Source organism: Primulina tabacum, chromosome 2 (assembly GCF_025594145.1).
Source record: "Primulina tabacum isolate GXHZ01 chromosome 2, ASM2559414v2, whole genome shotgun sequence".
Classification (NCBI taxonomy): Eukaryota; Viridiplantae; Streptophyta; class Magnoliopsida; order Lamiales; family Gesneriaceae; genus Primulina; species Primulina tabacum.
The window spans coordinates 28033102-28043888 of NC_134551.1; the positions used below are offsets into that span (position 1 = coordinate 28033102).

The window sequence follows — 10787 nt, forward strand, 5'->3', positions numbered from 1 at the left end:
CTATGTAATTTTTAAGTTATATGCTGCAACTCATTAATCTCTCATAAAAATAAAAATAAACAAAAAAGAAAGAAATAGAGAAATACATTGTACAAATTAAATAAATATGTGGTCAAGAAGCATAAACTTAGTCTGATTCCATGATGTAAAAAAAATCAGGAAAAAAATACATAATAAGAACAACTGGATTTTGAATAAATGGATTTCCTATCTTTTGATTAGTTTGGCTCGTTTGTCTGTCTGCATTCTGTAAACCATTTTCCTGAGCATTTATCTGTATTCCAACTCCATGAGATAAATCATTCCCATAAATTGAAACACTTATTAACCTGTGAGAATATGGAGTTGAGACTTTTACTAGGAATTTCAGAAGGCCATATATATTTAACTACCTGAAAATAAGCTTTGAATTGATCAGTTCAGATTATTTCATAAATTATAATTATAATGATCTTGATATAACTTTGACAGTTTTCAAATTTAATTTAAACACTTGGATAGTTATGATTACATTTCTATTTAAATTAATCAATATGTTTTGTGTTGCTATTAACGCTTAAATTGCTAGAGACTAGTAATAAGCTGGTTGAGGAGTGTGATAAAGATAAAAAATTATATATTGATTAAATGTTTTATAATATAAATATATATTTCTTGTTTTATTAAATGTTTAAATATTATATGTTTTATAATAAATTGTATAAAATATAAGTTGTTGTGTAATTATAAGTTTTTACTATTTTTTACAGGTTCGATAAAACAAGAATAACCTTGGCGTTGCAAATGAGATTAAGATGATTTTTGGACCTGTAGAAAGTTGATGTTAATATCTACAATATTGGTGGTAAGCATGAAATAAAAATCTTCTCACAAGTGGGATCAAATTAAGCAACAAATAAAGTTATAAAAGAATTGACAGTTTTACCATGCTCTAGCATTTTGACCATATCTCTCAAATTACTTGGTCAAATGGTTAAAAAAAATACGACAATTCAAACAACTCAGATATCTACATATTTTTTTTTATGTGGAGAAGAAAATTCGGATGGGAAGATTTTCAAAAGTGATGTGTATTAATAAATTAATTTCTCGGAACACCAATGAAGACTTATGTGTAAAAAATAATATTTTATTTGTGGTTGTCTCCCCAAATTTGGCTATAAATAGGGGTGCATTGTAATGTATTCAGATATCCCTCATTTTATGAACAAACTTTTGAGTTCATAATACTTCTCTCTTTGTTTTTCCTTTATGTCTTCATTTAAATATAATTAGCATGTTAAATTCATTTTGAATAATGAGTAGCTAACTTCTCAAATTTGAGATGAAAAGGTGAAACTCTTGGCATGATAATAAGGTTATTAAAAGGTAAGAATCTATGTTTTATATTATTTAATCATTATTTATTGTTTAAGTTATTTTTATTTCTTTAAATATTATTATACACTACTTATAAGTGGGAGTTTTGATTTATTGTTGCTATATGTTACACTAAATTCTTGGAACCATTTAACTGTAACTTTGGTATTACCAACCATTTAAAGTGGATGCCTTGATTTATTATATATGATTATATCATAATATTAATTTCTTGAAACCATTTAAATGTTAGTTTGGTATTACCAACCATTTAAAGTGGATGCCTTGATTTATTATATATGAATATATCATAATATTAATTTCTTGGTACCATTTAAATGTTTGTTTGGTTTTACCAACCATTTAAAGTGGATGCCTTGATTTATTATATATTAATATCATAATATTAATTTCTTGGTATCATTTAAATGTTTGTTTGGTTTTACCAACCATTTAAAGTGGGAACCTTGATTTAGTGTTTACAAATATATATATAGCACAATAAATAATTGACAACATTTACAAGTTTTGGTATATTATATACTTATAAGATAATAATAAATAACATAATATAAATATGATTATTTAATATATATTGGAACCATTTTATTAAGTGGATTTCAATAATATTCATTAATGATAACTTTATTAAAATACCAAGAGTGGATCCTTTAATCTCAACTACTTAAATTAAAATTTGAACAATTAAAGATTCAAACCATTAAAAGAAAAAAAAAACAAAAAAATATTGTAGTGGACTTGTAATTACCTTAGCTTCCCTGTAGATACGATATTCGGACTCACGAAATTTTACTACTTGTGGACAACCTGCTATTGGGAGTGCAACAATCAAAGTCGCAACATTGCATCCATCTTAGCAACTACTTCAGTTGGCAATTGAATATTTTCTTTAGTTTCAGTTGTTGCTGTATCAGTTGGTAACTGATTGTTATCATTTTGCTCCACCAACTGATTATCAGTAAAAATTTCTTGTTCAACTGAGTGATCCAACACTTCTGGTTCTGGTGTTTGAAGGATATTTGTTTAATATGATTCTCTTCTTCAATATCATCCTCCAAACTGATATATGTAAAGCGATCAACTAGGTCTACTGGATCAGTTGGCTTATCAGTTAGCACAGATTTATCAAATACAACATGAATAGACTCTTCTACATTCAAAGTGCATTTGTTAAAAACTCCGTAAGCTTTTTCTAACTAATGAATACCCAAAAAATATTCCCTCTGCAGATTTAGCATCAAAAGCTTTTAAATGATTTTTGTCATTGTCAAAAATAAAACATCTGTAGCTGAATATTTTAAAATAAGAAACCACACTTTTGCGTCCTTGCCAAATCTCATAACACTACCACAAAAATGACTTTTCGCAACGCGCAAATTTCTTTTCCACAGTGCACATTGCACGATGCACAATTGTAAGCTGTACGCCATTGCACGCCACAGATACTGATTATCCGTGGCGTACATGCGCATGATGTTAATACTGTTATCCGCGGCGTGCATTCGCACGCCGTTAATACTATTATCGTCGGCGCGCACATGCAAGCCGCAGATACTATTATCGATAATGCGCACGCAAGTTGCGGATAATATTATCTGCAGCGTGCAATGTACGCTGCTAATATTCATATCCGCAACATGCAAACAAATTCTGCATCGTTCGTTTGCAAGCCGATAAAATCAAATTCGTTATAAAAAATCAATCGAATAGACAAAAACGATAAACCAAAATTTTACAAAAAATTTAGTGCAACTTTACGTTTAACTAACACAAAATTAATAAAAGTCATTGTTTTTCTGTATATCAAAACAGAAAGTCTGAAAATCCAAACCAAGATACGGAATCTATAACAACTAGCTGGTACATATATAACAATGATTAAACTTTCAAAACATGCAAATCACTAGAATATTTATCAATCACACAATACGACAAACTTAGATAACCATGCTACCGTGCTTCCTATAACGTCCTCGAGAAACTGCATTTCATCATTTGGTCGAATTAGGTCCACCTTCTCTACCAAAACCTTATCAACCCAAACTTTCCAACAAGATCTACCAAGAACAACGTGATGCACTTTTGTGTTTGGATCTGTGGATGCAATTCGGCCTTCTACAACAACTAATTCATCAGCACACCAATGAAACAGCTTACATTTAGTATTAGCACGGATATCTCCAAGACTCACATTCCTCAAATTTGACTGTAAATAAACAATAAAATATTATTGATTCAACCATGTCTATTTTAGTAACAATTTTGCGGTTTAAAAATACATAATTTAAAGATAATTACCTAAAAAACATGATCAAAATTACCATTTTTCTTGGCACCAATATCAATATCACCATTACTACCAACTTCATTCTCAATACCGCTACCAATGCCACCACTAGAAACCTAATTTACAATCAAATCGTGTCAAGCGATGTAATCATGATAATTCAAAAGCATTTAAGTGTGTATATATACCAAACATATTTTTTATATGTTGTTTACTTAATAACCTGTTCTTGCTGATTTTTTAGATTCATACTTTGTAAAAACATGGACCTCATTTCTTGCATTTCTAACTGATTTTGTTGCATTTGTTGTTGAAGGCTTTGTACCATAGTTTGAAGTTGTTGAACAGTTCCATTTTGTTTCACGGAAGCTCCAACTTTCGATGGTGTAACTCCAAAGCCCATTCCACGCACTCTACCCCGAGCTTCCTTGCCAAATACAAGGCTAATTGCATCATCAACAATGTTAGTTGTGTTTTGAGATTCAGGTGGACATTCTTGTATTTCTTTCTGAAAAAAGTTTTTATGAGGAAACGCGATAAAACCGAGAAGGGGAAAATTTTGTTTAATATTTTAATAATAAAATATTCATTTTATTACCATTTTCTCTCCAACATCTTGAATACTAGGAGCTCATTGAAACTATTGTCTGTGTGACTGTAACGACCCATTACAGGCCCAGTGGACCGCCCATACGGCCCACTGCCCCGATCGACCCAAGGCTATCCCGATCTTGGGCTCCCTCAAATGGGCCTTTTCCCTCACGGGCTTTTCATAGGCCTCGTACGGGTTACTCATAGGATCTCCCCCTCCCTACCAAGGGGTTTCTTTCGCCTCCCCAGGACTCGATCCCATGACCTATAGGATAAGTACATTGATATCAAGAGTCCTGGTACCAATTGAAAGGACTAGCTCAATTGGTACCAGGACTCTTGATATCAATGTACTTATCCTATAGGTCATGGGATCGAGTCCTGGGGAGGCGAAAGAAACCCCTTGGTAGGGAGGGGGAGATCCTATGAGTAACCCGTACGATGCCTATGGAAAGCCCGTGAGTGAAAAGGCCCCTTTGAGGGAGCCCAAGATCGGGATATCCTTGGGTCGATCGGGGCAGTGAGCCGTATGAGCGGTCCACTGGGCCTGTAATGGGTCGTTACAGTGACCATTAATACACTTGTAATTTTATAGTGTGATGACTACCGACAACTTTGTGTAAGATGTACAACCAGGGAAGAGAGGAGTTTCCACATATTTTAATAAATCATGAAACTCATCCTTATCCTCAGATATAGTGTTTTCGGCCAACCTCTTCTTCCGGCAAAAAAACATCCTTATATAAGTGATATACCTCTCTACTTTCATCCTCTTTCTAAACTCCTGAACTACCTTCAGCTTGAGATTGTGAGTTATAAGTTTCACCATGGAAGACCCAAATTGTAATGACCCGAAAAATTTGAAAGTCCATGTGAACCACATGTATGCAAGTTATTAAATTTCTTTGGTATTTCATTAATTTGTTTTAAAGCATTAAATACATGTATATTTCATAAATTATGTGTTTAATTATTTTTATGCATTTTATGCATAACTCATGCATGATAGAATTTATTTCATGAAATTTTAAAGGTTCGTGCATTATACATTTTTAATTTGCATTTCGCGCTCGAACGAGGAACGGATGCCGGGGAATTATCAGGAAAATTATTTTATTACATGATTAATTTTTATTGATACATGCGTGCCTTGAAGAATGGAGCTCAAAACTTTGAAGAAAATCACGACGCAGAGGCACTATAGAGCGGAGAAACGATCTTGCTTTAAAGGAAAAGAAATGGGGGAATGGTGGCTGCTGAATTTCACGTAAATGATGAAGGGGAGAGGGGTTGTCGGCTGGTCGGGAGGGTGCATTAATAGGTGTAGGGTTAATTAGGTATTAGTGTATATTGATTAAGTTTAAGCAAATGGGCCCTAGCTGACATTTAAAGGTTTAAAAATGAGCTTTAGTCTCAATAAGCTTAAAAGTAGGCTCATTAAATCCAAATACACTCCCGAAAAATATTTCGTGATGTAAAGTTTTTGAAAATATTAGCTGAACCCTCAAAAAGTTCTCGGATTCGATAAAATTTGCGTATCGTTAAAAATAAAATCCCGCGAGTAAAAATATCCAATAAAAACCCATTTATTGAAAAATACCTTTAAAACACCTTATAATAATTAATAAAAATTAATCATGTAATAAAATAATTTTTCTGATAATTTCTCGGCCTCCGTTTCTCGTTCGAGCGCGAAATGCAACTTAAAATTTATAATGCATGAACCTTTAAAATTTCATAAAATAAATTCTATCATGCATGAATTATGCATAAAATGCATAAAAATAAATAAAAACACGTATATGCTGATACGATGATACATGCTATGATTATTACCATGTTTTGAAAGGATACGTTTACTTATACGATTTTTACTGCAAACACGAAATGTATGTTGATTATGCTATTTTTCACTTCTATGTGCTACGTATATGTACTTGTTATTACTGGTACAGGTGTGTCGGATCTTTAGACTCACTATGCGTGTGTGATGCAGGTAAGCTTGATGTTGAGGAGACTGGAGGTGCTGAACTCTAAGTAAGCAGCTCTGGTGCGGTGACATGACCCGAGGACCGCATGTTTTCCGCATTATGATTTACGAGTTTTGAGAGCATACGAACATTTTCCTACGTTGATGATTTTAATATTTTTATACGTTTTTTTTAATGTATGATTTTTGGACGAGTTTGGTTATTTTAATCTGCGTTGAAACGTCTGCTTATTCGTTTTCTTAAAAAGTACTAGAAATTTTTTTTTTTAAACCTCACATAGCATCGGCCGAATTGCTTACACAAGCATAAAATATTTTTGACATCATTTTAAATAAATCAACCAACTAACATTTGAAAAGTACAGCACATACTATAACTTCTCAAAAACCACTCACAAATAAAACGTCGTAAAAATATCTTTAACATAACTAAAATTCATAAATCATAACTAGTGCAGAAAACTAGCGTCGGTCCTCGGGTTATGTGCACCTTCAGTCCAGCAAAGTCAACCATCAAGACCTCAATTATCATATTCATAATCAATATCACCTGCATCAATCACACCTAGTGAGTCTAAAGATCCAACACGTCATATTCTTGATAACGAGTAATACGTAATACAGTTAACATATAACAGTGAAAAATACTTGTACTTAAAATATCGTTTTCATGAAGATGCATAAACATAAACATTTGCGTAAACATTTTCATGATGCATAAAACATTTTCATAAAAACATAAACATATTCATATTCATATTCGTATTCATATCCATATGCATATCCATATTCATATCCATATTCATATTCGTATTCATGTTCATGTTCGTGTTTGTTGAATTCAGATCGTGATTGTGACTCGTATTTTTGATCGTATTAGGGCGATGGATCCATCTAAAGAAAACCACAGTACTGAGCGACGGGGACACCAGCGACACTCTCACCCGTCAACTGGGCCTTGGCCAACGTATTAACATATTCGTATTCGTATCACGTAATCGTATTCGTATCCGTATCCAAGGAAACACGATCGTCGGGCTCCCACTGAGACCATAACCCTCACGATATTTCCAACATCTAGTAGTCACAATCCCTTCACGTCCTTCAACATGATATCATCACTTAATAAAAACATGCATAACATCATTTTTATTTTAAAACCAATCATGCAACATATCTTTTAAATGCCCATATTTAAATCATAAAAATCATAGACATTTAAAAATCAGAACTTAACATATTAAAAATCATAAACATCTATGAACATTTTTAAAATAAACATTTTAACTTCATAAACATTAAAAATAAACATTTAAATCATAAACATTTAAAATAAATGTTTTAGCATATTAAATCATAAAACATTAAACTTATTAACGTCTTAAAAATCAATAAACATTTAAAATTGACATATTAACATGTAAAAACCCATAATCATTGAAAATAATCATATTAGCATATAAAACAGCATTCAGGACACTGCCATGACGTTTAATAATTTCTATGAGTAAAAAGACCGTTTTACCCCTAGACGTAAAATTTCATGTTTTTTACATTTTCTTAATTTTATTGACTCTAACATTTCTCAAATAATTATTTAAACTTACATGAATTTTCTCATATTTTTATTTAGCTTCATTCGACGACTTTTAAATTAATCTTTAAATATAACGTATTAATGCGTTTTAATCACGAATTAAACCAAACCTTAATATAAAATTCCCAAATTAAAAACTAAGGCTTTTAATAATTATTTAAGCTTAAACCTAATTTTCCATAATTTTATAAAGCATATAACATGGCGTTTAAATTAACTCGTTAATTAGCATTTCGTGCGACGATTAAATCCCGAATAAATCCAAAACTCGTTATTTTGATCCCAAAATTTAAACATAATCTTTTTATGATTTATTCTACCCTTCCAAGTTATGAGCCACACCTGTGGACCCATGGCTCAATTTTTGCCTTTTAATTTTCGTTTTTGACACCTTATCGAACACACCGAGCCATCTCCTAATTTACTCGAGCCACGCCCAAGCCACCTCGATCCAAAACCTAGCCAACCCACCTAGGGACCCTACTGACGAAGCCCAGCTCATAAAACCAGCCTTAGCCTGACCAAAACACTTCTGGAACTCGACCCCAAGTGCATGCGTGTGTGTGTTTGTAGTGTCCATGTTGAATTGGGTTTCCTAGTTGCCTAGGACTCTTCCAGCCGTCTAACCACTGACCCCTCATGACCATAACCTTCCCTGGACCACGCATAAACCAAGCCCAGACCAACCCAAGCCCCTGGACGTGAGAAGCAAACCACTGAAGCTTGACAGCAACATCTCGCCTAACTTGCTGTCATGAGCTTCTCCCCCATGTTTTTTGTGTTTAGCTCGAGCCATGTCTAGCCACCCTGCACCAACTTATGACCAGCCTCTCTAGGCACCCTCCTGGACCCTTAGAACCTATAGAACTCGAGCCCCTAGCTTGAAAACCGAAGCCCCCCCCCCCCCCCCTACTTCAGCACAAGCATGGCCGAGAAAACCCACCTAGACTAGGACTCCACGTTTTCTTGCTTAGCCACTTGACCACCGAACCAGACCTTGAACCAGCCCCTTTTGCACCTTCTTAGGACCCTAAGGACCTAACCCTTGCCCTAGACCGATACCAACAATGCCCCTGGTCGAGCCTTGGACGAGCCCCAATAGCCCATGCCAAGGAACGAGCCACTTGACTCTTGTGCAATCAAAAAAACCCACTGTTCCTTTTAATTGATGCCTACTGTTTTCCAGCTTTTGTTTCTCACATTTTCATCTTAATTGGTGTGTGTTTAGGACCCTAAATTTGTTTAAAACACCCTTAATCCATACCCTAACCATGGCAGCCCCTTAACACAAATTAAACATGATTTTTGAATCAACAAACAAGAGTTAAACCCATGCATATGAATAGTTGCGAAAAGTATAATTTGAGTGCCTTGTTTTCTTTCAAAACATGTTCAAATAAATATTATGGTGTGATAGATGATTGAAAGAAAGAATATGGCGTGTCTTTGCGTATTTAACGCACGATTATTCGTTGACGAAGGCGAAGAATGGGGCAAAAACCTTGGCTTGAACTCTACCTTGCAAGTCTCGATTTCCTTCTTTAAATTGTAATGTGTGTGATCCGTGAACTTTGAGGAGTTTTGGGAGAGAAAAATATAAGGTTTGAGGCGTGTAGCAAAGTGTAGGGTTGGGGAAGATTATCTTATTTAAATACTAATTAAAATCTCTAAGCAAGGCTTTAGGCCATTAGGTAGATAAATAGGCCCATTAGTTCTTAGTTAGACTTTAATTAAAAATATAAAAATAATTTTGTTTAAATAACTCTGCGAATTTATTAGCCGGGTTGCCAAAAAGTTCGTATTTTTATTGAAAAACCAACACCGATAAAATTTACGTCCCGGCGTATAAAATCACCTCCAAACCCCTTATTTTCAAAAGTAATAAAAAGCATCACCCATATTTTAAATAATTAAAAACAATTATTTAATAAAATCATTTTACATTTTCAGCCCTCAGTCTCCGTTCTTCGATCGCAACTCGAATAACCTTTTAAAAATACATTTTAATGCAACCATGTAGAAAAGTATATTTAAACATGTAAATATGCACAACATAATTAATTTATGCAATTAAAACATTTAATTAAAATACAGGAGAATTTAATAATTACATGCATGTGATTCGCGTGGACCTTTAAATTTTTCGGGGCGTTACATGCGCTGTTTTTATTGGAAAATATTTAAGATCATTTTTAAATCTTATATTTTTCTGTGGTGCGCATGCATACGAAACATTTAAATGATATTTCGAAAATGGGAGTTTTGAAAAAAATATTTTCGCATTTTTAAATGAGTAGACATCTCACAAATAGTGTAAGAAGGATCGAACCCCTTAATAATTAAGTGGTCGTAAACTTGGTCAAATTTCATATACTTCTTTACAACGCTTGCAAGGATATAAGATTACTTCACGTGTTTTTGCATAGTTCTAGCTTGTGCTATAAATTTTTTTTACCCCTTCTTCATACTCGGGTACAAGCCTAGAAGGCAGATGCATCCATTCATTATCCATCTTGTGAACAACTTTTTTTATTTGTATGAAATAATTATGAAATTTTATCAATACAAACACACACACATATACACGATGATAATTTAATTTATATGATATAATTACTTAGGTGTCAGATGTTATCCCAACTTTTCTTTCCCAAAATATTCCCAACATTTTTATAAGAGAACACCACATAATAAATAAAAAAACTTAAATACAAAAAATTTATTCATACATTATTATATTTTAAACAAATAAAATCATGTATAAAAATAAGATAAGCTAAATTTTACTTATATTTTTTGACCATAGATCAATTGACCATAGTGTAAGAAAATTGTGACCCGTAAAATAAACGTGTTGAAAATGACTGACGGTCATTGCCAACAATTGTTGAAAAAATTTGTACACGGCAGCCTTAAATTTTGAAAATTGAGATGCGTATACA

The 10787-nt window shown here is 33.1% G+C and overlaps 1 long non-coding RNA gene across 1 annotated transcript; it reads right to left on the bottom strand.

Moving 5' to 3' along the window:
• Nucleotides 1-3356: 3356 nt before the first annotated feature.
• Nucleotides 3357-4174, bottom strand: LOC142537703 (uncharacterized). Its single transcript, XR_012818569.1, has 3 exons — nt 3891-4174; nt 3679-3783; nt 3357-3586 (listed from the first exon to the last, which is right to left on the bottom strand). It is a non-coding gene; the product is annotated as an uncharacterized LOC142537703 (long non-coding RNA).
• Between the last annotated feature and the right edge of the window lie 6613 nt (nt 4175-10787).